Genomic DNA, 12,696 nt, shown 5'->3' with positions numbered 1-12,696 from the left:
ATTTTTGGGACAGAGAGAGACAGAGCATGAACGGGGGAGGGGCAGAGAGAGAGGGAGACACAGAATCAGAAACAGGCTCCAGGCTCTGAGCCATCAGCCCAGAGCCCGACGCGGGGCTCGAACTCACGGACCGCGAGATCGTGACCTGGCTGAAGTCGGACGCTTAACCGACTGCGCCACCCAGGCGCCCCTATAAATGTTCTTAAAAAAGGAGTTGGTTAACAAATGGTAATATAGCTATGAAATAAAATACATTCATTAATTGAATTTATTATTTTGAAAAAAATTCCAAACCTACAGAAAAGTTTATATGACAATAAATCCCCCTATACTTACTTTCACTTGATTCACTTATGTACCAAAGATATTATAATATATATATTTTAAAATATAAACTATTTATAATACATTGAGTGGAAAAATTGCAGATACAGTTTTCTTTTGGTAATGATATATCTACACGCATTACACAAAGGAAATATTCTCTGTGGTTTTCTCTGAGCAAAATTATAGATTATTGTTTTTATTTTTGCTCATGTAATGTTAATAATTTTTCTACAAAGAGCACAATAAACTAATAAAAGGAGATAGCTTAGTTTTCAGGAAATCCTTTGTAATGTATGTAGTTCTTTATCAAGTTCCTATTTCTATGATAAAGTGAAAATGCCAATCACCTTTGTTGATCTTCACCAAAGATCTTGAGCCTGTCACCTCATTTTGAGACCCTGCAATATCTTATTATATTCTTAACTTATAATTACCTACTGAATATTAGTGAAACTTGCTTAACATTTTGGATGATGCACCATATACAGCTAGAAATTATGTCATTTTATTTCAAAGATGACTGAGTTTCATGTAACACATAATTTATAAATTAGTATCCTTTATTCAGTTTCTGAAATTTTCAAACTAAACAATTCTGAATTGCCTTACCTGGAAAAGTGTACTGTAGAAAAGGGTACTAGTTTTGATGCTGTGATTCTAAACTAGCTTTTCTTTATAATCTTCTCTAGGTTCATGTCTATTTCAGTTTTCCATCTGGGCTACTGCCACCTTTAACTCTTTCTGTATCAGCAATTGACTGTCACACATAAATGATTTGGGGCTACTCAGGGTGAAATGGTTATCACAGATGAGTGTGTCTACTTTCCATGTTTATGCAGTTACACTGATTTAAAAAAGAGTTGTAAATATCAAAACTGGACTTAAAATTGTCATGGTCTCTTATATTCACCAACTATTAATATATATAGTTCATAGATTTAGAGCCAGAATTTGTAAAGGCTCAATATGGATAAATAAGCAATAAACATGAAAGTTAACAACCCAGAAACTAAGTGCAGGCTGTCACGTACATTATGCGACTAAACAAATAAACATAAATAAATAAAGGATGAATTCACAAGTGAATTCTTACGTAAATAAAGACTGGCTGGAGCAACCACCCATAAAAATATTCAAGCCCTCTTCATGACACCTGTACAGTGTTTGAGCACCTTTAGATAATTCATCCTTTTTGAGAATTCTTCCGTAGGCTGAATTGAAATTATTTCTCTACTCCTTGGAGACATACAGAAAATTGTTATCATGGCCCTCAGGACTATTGTTATATCAGGGTTAAAATAGCTTAATTTCTTCTGCTGTTCAATTTATTTTATCACCCTGGTCTTAAAATTATAATTTTCCTACTAGAAAATATAGTTAACAGTAGTAACTGTGGAGAGATTAGTGTCAAATTATAGGATGCTTAAGGCTATAAATTTGCAGGTGAAATTCCAGATCAAAGGGAAGGAATAATCAGTGCCTTCAAGTCTTATCAGCATTGTATATTGAGGTGTGTTTCTGAAAAAGTATATGTGAATTGTAGATCTTGCCCTGTGAACAAATCCATTTTCAAAGTAAAGGGAGTGAATACTTATTTAAGCTTCTGTAAAAAAATCAATTTTTAGGTGCATACGGGTTTTTTTAAAGCAGCATTTCCCTGACCATTTTCACATGATGCCTATAGGAAAAAGGTTCTAGAGCAAAACAAGTCTGGGAAAGACTGCATGTTCTATTTACCTCTGGATCACTGTCATGCATAAGATACGTACTGAAGGTTCTACTTAGTATACCTTTCACAGCACACATTGGGCAATATGAGTTTAAAGAAAGATTCATTATCACGTTTATTTGTTCAAGCATTCGGTTATTATTACTATATCAATTTCCTTCTGTTTCAGGTAACTCTTTTTTTTAGCCAAAGCATTTATTTCCTTTGCTATTTTTACCAAAAGCCTATTTAGATTTTTCATTTTAGATTTTTTTCTTTGAAATCATTTAAGTTGTATATATTTAAAATGTACAAAATGATTTCATATACATATATGTTGTAAAATTATTATCCAGGTCAAGATAATTAACATATCCATCACCTCACAGAGTGAACATAGGTAATTGTACATGTGTGTGTGTGTGTTTAAAACGCTTAAGATCTACTCTAAAATTTTTTTAAGTATATAATGTTGTATTATTCACTATAGTCACCATGCCACACATTAGTCCAGTTTCATTATTTTGCGTTTGGGTATCCAATTTTCCCAACAGCATTTATTAAAGAGAATGTCCTTTCCCCATTGTATGTTCCTTGTACTCTGTCAAAAATTAGTTGACCATATATGTGTGGGTTTATGTGTATACTCTATTCTGTTCCATTGGCCTTTGTGCTTGTTTTTATGCCAGTACGATTCTATTTTGATTAGTATAGCTTTGTAATACAGCTTTGAAATCAGGTAGTGTGATACTTCCAGACTTGTTCTTCTTTCTCAGGATAACTTTGGCTCTTTGAGGTCTTTTGAGGATCCACACAAATTTTAGGATAACTTTTTTCTATTTCTATGAAAAATGCCATCAGAATTTTTGTTAATGTTTATTTATTTATGTGAGAGAGAGAGTGATAGAGGCAGAGAGAGAGAGGAGTAGAAAGAGAGGGAGAGAGAATCCCAAGCAGGCTCTGAGGTGTTAGCACAGAGCCTGACATGGAGCTTGATCCCACCACCCATGAGATCATGACCTGAGCTGAAATTATGAGTCAGACATTTAACCTACTGAGCCACCCAGGTGTGCCATCATTGGAATTTTGATCTAGACTGCATTGAACCTGTAGACCACTTTGTTAGCATGGCCATTTTAATAATAGCAATCCTTCTAACTTAAGAACATGAACTTTTTTCCATTTATTCGTGTCTTCTTTTTCATCAATTTCTTACAGTTTTCAGTGTACATGTTTTTCATTCCTTTGATTAAATTTATCCCTAAGTATTTTATTGTGTTCATTGCTATTGTAAATGGCATTGCATTTTAAATTTCTCCATCAGGTAATTCATTGTTGGTATATAGGAAAAAATTATTTTGTTAAAAAACCAAGTGGGCCATTCAAATACAAAATATCAACACAAATACAAAATTACTTGGTTAACACGCACCTTTAAAATAGAAATAACAGAGGTGGCTGTGTGGCTCAGTCAGTTAAGCATCCAATTCTTAATTTCAGCTCAGGCCATGATCTCATGGTTCCTGAGTTCAAGGCCAGCATCAGGCTCCATGCTAAACAGTGAAGAGCTTGCTTCGGATTCTCTCTCTCTGTCCCTCCCCTGCTTACATGCTATCTTTCAAAATAAATAAATAAACTTAAAAAAAAACAGAAATAACAAACAAAAGCAAAGGAATCATAATTTATACAACTTACTTTTGGTAAGCACATGCCAATAGAAACTAAAATCATCCCAGTAGATATATTTGAAAAAAAATTTTTAAGCATGAAACCATTTCTGTTTAATTTAATTACTCATAAAAAATTTAAATAAAATGTCATATATCATAAGGGCAAAACATTACTATTGTAACGGCTATATAGATACTTAATCGATGACGTCAGTTAAGTTAGGTTTCTAACCAAAAGAGATTAAAGATCAAGTGGAGATAAAGGACAACTAGTTCACCAGAATAAGTTTCATTTTTTAAAATGGTAAAGTGTAGTATACTTCATTAATGATGCTGTATAGGTGATGCTGTATGTTCCTGGTACATACATATAGGTGAAACAGTTTTATCTAACCTGCCAAAAATGGTGATTCACTAATACTTCTCCTGAGTAAATGGTCATTCTTTTGAGTCCTATAGAGGTCTGGTGTCTAATATACTAATCAAAACGTCAGACTGGGGCGCCTGGGCAACTCTGTCGGTTAAGCATCCAACTCTTGATTTCAGCTCAGGTCAAGATCCCAGGGTTTGTGAGTTCGAGTCCTGCATCAGGCTCTGCACTGACAGAAAAAAGCCTGGGATTCTCTCTCTCTCGCTCCCTCTCTGTCCCTTGTGGGAATACAGAGGACAGAAGAGATAAAGTAAGGCAAGAGCAGTGCATGCTGAAGGCAGCACAGTCTGAACCCAGTAGCTGCTCAGCCAAGGGAAAAACAAGACATGCTGGAAACAGCATATGCTAAAAATAGCTGAAGTTTTTTCCTTCCAAGATGATGTATATGCATAGGCAGTCATGTAGTTAGGGTCATGGTATGTCTCACATGATTTATTATCTTATTTTTCTGTTTTCATTTTCACATACTATTGTTCATTCCCCAATAAATATAAGAGAACTACCCAAGTCAGGGCTTCACTCAGTCTTCTCCTGCTTAAAAGTTTTTCTTGGTGCAGTCCCTCTGGGGCTCTCATTGTTCCAAGCCATTTGGACTCAGTAACCCTTTCCTCTTGCATCACACTGAATTGCACAACAGCCCCTTCCCTCCTCATGCTCTCTCTCTTTCTCTCCCTCAAAAATAAATAAATAAACATTAAAAAAAAATCACACATTAGGGATGCCTATGTGGCTCAGTCATGTAAGCATATGGCTCTTGATTTACTCCCAGGTCATGAGCTTAAGGTTTGTGGGTTTGAGCCTCATCTGCTTGAGATTTTCTCTCTTTCTCTTTTTGTCCCTCCCTGGCTTGCATTCTCTCTCTTACTCAGAATAAATAAATAAATATTTTTAAAAAGTCACGGACTAAAACTAACTCAGCTAAAGCCATTTTAAGAATGTGACATTCATTTTGATTATATGGATGAGTTCACACTCAATTTATTAATATGTTAATATCTCTAATTGTTTGCCCTGTGCTTTGGCTATGTCATCCAAATATTTAAATCAGTTGCATTCTGAAATTCAAGGTTTTAGCCAGTATCTGACTAAGACTTCCCTTGATATCTAGATTTAAATAAAAAGGCATTTACAAATTGCTAGCATATACTGAACAGAAAACCTTGTAAAACAGTAATAAACTAGAGGGATTGCTTGATTTTAACACAAAGAAAAGTACTGTAAAACTAGGAGATAGATTAACCTGCCAATAGAATCACAATTTTAAATGTGAGACTTTATTGAAGTGGTAAATTAGTGTAAGATAGGATTTTAAATCAGTTTATTAGTCTTTATGGTCACTTCAGTTGGCTACTGGTAGTAGAAGCAGCAAAAAGGAGGATAAATTAAGTAGAATTAAGTAGAATCCACTGAAAAGAGTTGTAATTTATAGTGAGCAAGAAAGCACAGAGAATTTCTCTCCTTAAAGACTAAACAAAAGATAAAAACTAACAAAGATAAAAACAAATAGACAAATAAAAACTATGTCATGTATCATGAAAGACAAGCCAGTAGAGAACGTTCCACAGTCAGTTTTACTTTTATATTTTATGGGCAAGTAGAATAGAAATTAAGCTTTGTTTCAGTACTCTGTATTAAAATGATCAACAAGACAGAAAGGGAAAAAGAAAAGACAGCTATTTTAATTCGACCACTATACCTTCTGTACTCTACCACTTTGCATTTTGGTCAGTATTATGGACTCCATTGTCTCTTCCCAAAATTCAGGGGTTGAAAGCTAGCCAAAAATGTGACCATACTTGGAGGTAGGGCCTTCAAGGTCATTAAAGTTAAATGAGAGCATAAGGAGGGAGCCCTAATCCAGTAGGACTGGTGTCCTTATAAGAAGTAGAAGAGACCCCAGGGATGAACATACACAGGGAAGAACATGTGAAGACACAGTGAGAAGCTGGTTTTTGCAAGACAAGGAGAGAGGCCTCAGGACAAATTTGCCCTGCCTGAATCTTACCTGGACTTCTAGTCTGCGGACTCTAAGAAAACACATTTCTGTTCTTTCAGAAACCCACACTGTGGTATTCTGTTAGGGCAGCCATAGCATACTAGGACTAGTTATTTTAACTCCACAGTGTGTAAAAATAAAATCAAGAGAACAAAATTTAAGTTTTTTTTTTAAATTTATTTTGAGAGGGAGAGATAGATTGCAAGTGGGAAGGGGCAGAGAGAAACAATCCCAAGTAGGCTCTGTGCTGTCAACGCAGAGCCCAATGGGGGGCTCAAATTCACAAACCATAGAGATTGTGACCTAAGCTGAAATCAAGAGGCAGACGCCTAACAGACTGAGCCACCCAGGTGCTCCCAAGAGAAAAAAAAAATTAATTTAATAACTGTTTTTTTGAAAATCAGACTTCTGGAAACTCAAGCATTTGAGCCAATTACCATCTAGGACTAAAATATCTCCTAGGTCTTGCTTCGACCCCTTAGAGAACAGTGACATGATCAGGCAGAATGGAAACCAGCCCTGTGGCACTTAGTAGCAACTGTACAAGTACCACAGCAGACACAGCTGTAGCAGTCCAGTACCCCTCCACACGAGAAAAAAAATCAGAAGCATAACAAAGTTACACTTGATTTGAGCAAGGAAATGGAAATGGACATCAGCTGTGTGATTTGAAAAGAAGCACTGGGAAGTTCAGTAAAAGAGCAGTTCGTTTACATGATTGAAATATTGGGCCTTGACAAGACAGACCGCTAAATTTCCTCAAGATTCTGAGTATATTCAATCTTTTTGCCACTGTTATATGATGCATGATTCTGAATTAAACTGATTTCATTTGCGTCTTTCCTGTGAATTCCAGTATAGCCCTATCACACTCACCCCTATATTTTAGCTACTTATGCATGTCTTAGGTTTGTGGTAAAGTCATAAGCTCCAGAGTAACAGGGACATTTCATCTGCAATTTTGTTCCCTACAATACCTACAACAACGTCATATACAGTTGGGTTCTTTATAAAAATATTTATCATATTTTAGAGCTCTGAAACAGACTGTGCTATTCATAATGAAGTAATAGTGTAGTCTGGTTCTGGGCTCAATGCTCTAATGTATGCAGTTGAATTGAGATATATGTACTATATTTTCTAGTGGGCAGTTCTTGGTATTAAAAAATAAAACATGAAAATTAAAAAAAAACACTATAAAACTGAAAAATAGCTTTGCTACTTTTTTCATGGCCTAAAAACATAACAACAACATTGTGCATCATGTGGACAGTTTTACAACATTGATGCAATAGTTTGGTGTTGATCAGGTTTGCCAGTGTCTCACAGGTGTTTCAAAAGTGACATTTAAGAAGAATATAGCGAGATTGACTACTTTCATATGTACAAATGCTTGAGGCTTCCCCAAAATAACCTCTTAGAAAGTTCTTCACTATTTACTTGAGATTTATAGAGCACTGACTAATATATGGATGATCAAATTCTATTTTTGTAAAGGCAAAATCAATACCTTCTGTGAACTATGAAAAATTATTTCAAAAAATAAAGGTGAAACAGCAATATATATATATATATATATAGAGAGAGAGAGAGAGAGAGAGAGAGAGAGACAGAGAGACAGAGACAGAGAGAGAGACAGAGAGACAGAGAGTCAGAGGGACAGAGAGAGATATATGTTAGTATCATATCCTAATATTTAAAATTATTATTTGGGGAGTAATCTTATTTTATCTTTAATTTCACAACTAAATTTGCATGAAGACAGTTGTGTTTCATTAACTAAGAGGACATTGACCTATATATCCTTTACTGAACATTTAAGGAGTCAATGGAAATTATTTTCAAAGAAGATTTTTCTTAAAAAATGGATCTTAAAAGATCTTTTATTCCCTTTTTATTCCCTACTCATTTAGGAGGCATTGGGACTCTATTCATCTCTATAGAATATTATATAATCCACAGTAGAATGAAAAGTATCTCTATCTATTATCTATCTATCTATCTATCTATCATCTATCCCACTCAAATGCTTGTGAATGAGAGAGTAGATAATAAAGGTTTATAATGCTCTTTAAACATCAATACCAAAATAAGTTTGCCATGCTTTATATCAGATTCTGGAAAAACAAATGTTGTTTAGAAGATTTGTATAAGATTAATAATTAAGGTATGTTGCTACAGGAAGAGAGTGAAATGTCAAGCCACAGACTGGAAGAAGAATTCACAACAAAAGACTTAGTTCATTTAAAATGTTTTACTGGAGGGGTGCCTGCATGGCTCAGTTGGTTAAGTGCCTGACTTTGAAATCTCTGTCCCCCTCTCTCTCTGGCCCTCCCCAGCTTTCTCTCTCTCTCTCTCTCTCTCTCAAATAAACATTAAAAAATAAATAAAATGTTTTAATGGATTTTGTCAAAAATTTGTTGTTTTGTGTAATTAACTTACTTTTTTGATATGATGTGTCTATAATGTGTCTATAATGCATATTACCACTCTAAGTTAAAAAAAAGTTTCATAGCAGCACTTTTAACAATAGCCAAATTATGGAGAAAGACTAAATGTCCATCAACTGATGAATGGATAAAGAAATTGTGGTTTATATACACAATGGAATACTACGTGGCAATGAGAAAGAATGAAATATGGCCTTTTGTAGCAATGTGGATGGAACTGGAATGTTATGCTATGTAAAATAAGTCATACAGAGAAAGACAAATGCCATGTTTTCACTCTTATGTGGATCCTGAGAAACTTAACAGAAGACCATGGAGGAGGGGAAGGAAAAAAAAAGTTAGAGAGGGAGGGACCCAAACCATAAGAGACTCTTAAAAACTGAGAACAAACTGAGGGTTGATGGGGGGGTGGGAGGGAGTGGAGGGCATTGAGGAGGGCACCTGTTAGGATGAGCACTGGGTGTTGTATGGAAACCAATTCAACAATAAATTTCATATTAAAAAAAAAGTTATTTCCCTGTATTTTTGTATAGTAAAATGTAAATAAGTAAAATATTACTATGAAGTTAATATTTTTGCAAAGGATACAGCAAGGTAATTTATAATTTGAAAATATATAGCCACTTCTGAAATAGGGATTTAAAAATATTTATATTTAATTTTTAGTTTTTCAAATGGAGATTTTTTAATTTCAAAAGTTACAAACTGCTTTAAGTGAACTAATTATTATTTTTTGGGAAAATATTGGTAGCACAAAGAAAGCAGAAATGCTGGTTCAAAATGCTAACAAAAGTAACAGGAAAAAACCAACCACATAAAGCCTTAGTTTTTGCCTCTTACTTACTTACTGTTCAGTGGGTAGCTCACTGGTAGATTATTACTCCTTTCAGAAGACAAACTAATTTATTAGTTATCAGTGTTACAATTTAGAAAAACTGTTTTTTTGAGTTTTTTTTTTCAAGTGATCATGAAAATTTCCAAATAAATACAAAAGAAGAGAGGGCAGTACAATGAAATCTCATGTGCCTATTATTTAGCTTTGGTAACCATCAGCTTTTCATTATTCTTTAGGTAATTTTTTTAACGTCAATCTTTCATGAGTTCTAAGAAAAAGCTGTAGTCACTGGTAGTAGATTCAGATTCACCAAACCTATCTGAATCCTCAAAAAATTGCATCCTCTCCACTCAGTATGATTTAGTTCAAATTTAGTAGACTAACTTCAGAGAAATGGCTTCTTTTCTTAATGTCAGTCCTCTTTATTTCAAAATCAAAGTTAGAATACCAAAGTGGAGGAAGAGCTACAAATGTACATTGCGTTCATCCCAGACATGATTGACTTGTTTTCCTTGTCAGAGATGTTGTAAAAGTACTGACTCATGTAACAACATGGGCATACTTTAACATGATCTCACAGTTCATGGGTTCAAGCCCCACATGGGGCTTTGCACTGACAGGAGCCTGCTTTGGATTCTCTGTCTCTGTCTCTGTCTCTGTGCCTCTCCACTGCTCATGCTCTTTCTCTTTCTCAAAATTAAACATTAAAAAAAATTAAAAATCATTATGCTAAGTAAAAGAAGTCACACAGAAAGGACTATATACTGAAAGATTCCATTATTTATGCTATTCTGAAAGAAAAAAAAAACATTTGGGCAAAAATCAGATCAGTCTTTGCCAGGAACTAGGGAAGAAGAGAGGAGACTGAATACAAAGGGCTACGATGGGAAATTTTTGAGATGGAAATACTGTGTATCTTGATTGTCATGGTGTTTACCTGCTTGTACACACTTGTCAAAATTCATCAATCTGATACTTAAGAAGGGAGAACATTAGTTACTATATGTAAATTATTATTTCAACTCATCCAGTAAATCTAACTTAAACAAAAATAATAGCACATCAATATCTAATGGGCCAAGGACAATGAAACTGTCATCTTCCTTGATCGGGATAACACATTATTATGTTTGAACAGGTATTTGATTTAGGGTAACTACTTCACTTTTTTTTTTTCTTACCAAGCTGATAATCCATTAAAATATCCTATAATTATACGGGCACCTGGGTGGTTCAGTTCGTTGAGCATCCGACTTTGGCTCAGGTCATGATCTCATGGTTTGTGAGTTCGAGCCCAGCGTCAGGCTCCGTGCTGACAACTCAGAGCCTGGAGCCTGCTTTGGATTCTCTCTCTCTCTCTCTCTCTCTCTCTCTCTCTCTCTCTCAGTCTGTGTCTCTCTCTCTCTCTTTCTCTCTCTGCCCCTCCCCCACTAGTGCTGTCTTTCAAAAATAAATAAATGTAAAAAAAACTATCCTATAATTGTAGAGTCTTTTAAAATAAATGTAGTACTGTATATTAAACTTTAAAGACTACATCTGATATACTTATTTCTGTCACATGGACTTAGAAAGTTTTTTTTTTGATTCCGCACATTGCTATACAAGAGTACCTAAAATTCTGTATAATCTTATGCCATTCACAATTTAGTCAGCATGCTTTATAAAAAAAATATTGTTCTTTGTAGAAAAATCATCTTTAATTTGTTTCTGCTTGGTTGTTTGGTCTATACTACCTTATATGAAACATGTGTTTGCATATGGTAACAGAATCTAAGTAAAATGATGAAATACAGAGGTCCTGAAGATTAATAAAATATTTTTGTCTTTGTATGTAAAGTTACTTATGTTCTGATGTTATAATCAGTTAATCAGTTCCTTTCTTTGAAAGAAATGTTTTAAATCTTTCTTTTTAAAATGCCACTGGTGTTACGTTATTTTAAATTATACAAATTACTGTGAGGTTTTGTTTCCTTCAGTTCTCTTCCCCTTTATATTTTTAAGTGTGTTGACATATTTTAATGAAAAATACTGGCATTGAATTATTGTATGTAAAATATATCTTAAATTACCCTGTATATTTGCTTTGTGTTAATAAAACTCAATATAGATAGTTAAGTAATTCCCATTTTTTAAAATTGCATATGCTTTTGTTTTTTTGAATCTCTGATAATCCTACCTTTCTAAATTGTCCTATAGAACATACATATACTCTCTTTCAACTGAAAGGAATTTTTCTTTGAATAAGTTAGAATTTATATACTAATTCTTGGATTAGTATAGAAATATTTTAAACTATAGAACAAAAACTGTCTTCCCCCAAACAGATAAAAAGGTACATCTTCCATGTTACTATTCATTAATGTACTTTTAGATAATTGGGTTTAAATGCTAATATTTTACAGTTCTCTGTTATAAGATGGTGCAAAAACATTTTAAATAGCATTTTATTCTCAGAAATTTCTATAGATAAATATTTCTCTAGATTTTATAGCCCTTAACAGTTTTTAATTTATATTTGCTTATGAATTTCAATGATTACATATCTTCCAAGGTTCTCAAAATATAAATATTGTAACACATGAGAAGGAAAAGACAAATTTTAAACTAACCTGCCCCAGTTGCCAGATACTTGAGCTAATGCTATCCTCCTTGATATCTCACTTGTACAGAAATATCTTAACTTTCCAAGAGAGACATCTGCTGATTTTCTTTTGAGTTTTTTCAGGCAGGTAGGAGAGTCAGAATGCAAAGCAGTACAAAGTGCATGAGGAATTCACTTACAGAACTGGTTATAATTTAGGGCATGCAAACTGAGGTTTGGCTGATCTCAAATGTACAGATTTATCCATTTCATCTTTCATAATGTCCTCTTTATTATACTACATATGGAAATGTCAATGAAAACTATTAAACTAGAAAATACTTTATGAAAGTCATAAAATGTTAGTTTGCATTACATTTCAATCAAGCATTATGGCTAATCTAAAGCACTGTTCATTATCTCTCTTTTTTTCTAGTTCAGTTTCTATGACACTCACTGGAAACTGTGGGCATTGAAAAGGTCATTGCTTATATACACCAATAACCTTTTGGGGTGGGAGGAAACCACCCTCCAGTGGTGGCATGATTACTTTCATTCTGAAGAATAACATGTATCATTTTATCTGTATTATAAGTTATAAAAAGATTGAAAAATAAAAGCATGAACTCAACTAACAAACAGGAAAGATGTTCTGGAAAATTATTTGAAACAGACCAGAAGTAACAAAATTAAAAATAA

The 12,696-nt window shown here is 34.0% G+C and overlaps 1 protein-coding gene across 1 annotated transcript in view; it reads right to left on the bottom strand.

Annotated features, from left to right (window-relative positions):
• NAALADL2 (N-acetylated alpha-linked acidic dipeptidase like 2) overlaps positions 1-12,696 on the bottom strand; it is a 706,998-nt gene that overhangs the window by 307,114 nt on the left and 387,188 nt on the right. The gene's annotated exons all lie outside the window — the stretch shown is intronic.

This window comes from Lynx rufus, unplaced genomic scaffold (genome assembly GCF_022079265.1).
Source record: "Lynx rufus isolate CCGP_SWC_20201006 ecotype Redwood Valley unplaced genomic scaffold, mLynRuf1.p SCAF_5, whole genome shotgun sequence".
Taxonomy (NCBI): Eukaryota; Metazoa; Chordata; class Mammalia; order Carnivora; family Felidae; genus Lynx; species Lynx rufus.
The sequence above is the reverse complement of the archived record's forward strand: the minus strand, read 5'-3'. Positions and strand labels throughout refer to the sequence as shown.